The sequence below is a fragment of the Lactuca sativa genome, chromosome 2 (genome assembly GCF_002870075.4).
Source record: "Lactuca sativa cultivar Salinas chromosome 2, Lsat_Salinas_v11, whole genome shotgun sequence".
Taxonomy (NCBI): domain Eukaryota; kingdom Viridiplantae; phylum Streptophyta; class Magnoliopsida; order Asterales; family Asteraceae; genus Lactuca; species Lactuca sativa.
The window spans coordinates 7,060,443-7,062,125 of record NC_056624.2 but is presented as its reverse complement, the minus strand read 5'-3'; positions in this window follow the sequence as shown (position 1 = coordinate 7,062,125).

The following is a 1,683-nucleotide window of genomic DNA, read 5'->3' as shown; positions in this document are numbered from 1 at the left end:
TGACCGGTACGTTTCTCCTAAACCACACTTATGCATGCATCTTATTTGACACCGGAGCAGAGCAAAGTTTCGTAAGCGAGAAGTTTAAACATTTATTAAAACAACAACCCCAGAAGCTAAATGAAACCTATACGGTAGAAATGGCCAATGGGAAAACCGAATCCACTGGGGAAATCTACATCGGATGTATTCTAACCCTTAACCAACACGTCTTTCGAATAGACCTAATGTCAGTGTCAATTAGGAGTTTCGATGTGATTGTCGGCATGGATTGGTTAAGCCCCCACCATGCTGAGATTATGTGCCACGAGAAGGCCGTGCGCCTTCGTCTCCCAAATCACGAAACCCTAGTAATTTACGGAGACAAACCCAGCATGAATCTTCGTCTCATCTCGTGCATCAAGGCACAAAAACATCTGCTAAAGAACAACTTGGCGTTCTTGGCTCACATAGTGGATAAGACCAAGGAAGAAACTAACATCCGAGATATTCCGGTAGCGTGTGAATTTTCAGATGTGTTTCCTGAAGATCTTCCGGGAGTACCCCCAGAGAGACAGATTGAGTTTCGAATCGACCTCGTTCCAGGAGCAACTCCTCTCGCTAAATCACCCTATCGGTTGGCTCCTGCCGAAATGCAGGAATTGTCCAGCCAACTCAGTGAGCTTCTGGACAAGGGATTTATCCGACCTAGCTACTCGCCATGGGGAGCTCCAGTGCTCTTTGTCAAAAAGAAGGACGGATCTTTCAGAATGTGCATCGATTACAGAGAGTTAAATAAACTCACTGTTAAAAACCGCTACCCACTCCCACGAATCGATGATCTATTCGACCAGCTCCAAGGAGCCAGTTATTTTTCTAAAATAGATCTACGGTCCGGATACCACCAACTCAAAGTCCGGGAAGAGGATATTCCTAAAACCGCTTTCCGAACCCGCTACGGACATTATGAATTCGTCGTAATGCCCTTCGGTCTAACAAATGCACCTGCCGCATTTATGGACCTAATGAATCGAATCTGCCGACCGTTCCTTGACAACTTCGTCATTGTGTTTATCGATGACATCCTCGTCTATTCTTGAAGCAAAGAAGAGCATGGCCAACATCTCCGACAAGTCCTAGAAACTCTGCGATCGGAAAAGCTTTACGCCAAATTCTCCAAGTGTGAGTTTTGGCTCCGGAATGTGAACTTCCTAGGCCACATAGTTAGCCAAGACGGAATTCATGTGGATCCCTCTAAAGTCAAAGCCGTGGAAGGATGGGCAACTCCGACCACGCCCACTGAAATTCGTCAATTTTTGGGTCTAGCAGGCTACTATAGGAGATTCATTCAAAACTTCTCCAAGATCGCCAAGCTACTTACCTCGCTTACGCAAAAAGGCGTACCATTCAAATGGACAGACAAACAAGAGATTGCGTTTCGAACCTTGAAGCAAGCTCTCTGTAGCGCTCCCGTACTATCTCTACCTGAAGGAACGAAAGATTTTGTAGTCTACTGTGACGCGTCGAATCAGGGCTTAGGTTGCGTTCTCATGCAACGTGGAAGAGTGATAGCATACGCGTCCCGCCAACTAAAGACGCACGAAGTAAATTACACGACCCATGACCTAGAATTGGGAGCCGTGGTCTTCGCTCTGAAAATTTGGAGGCACTACCTGTACGGTACAAAGTGCACCATCTTCACGG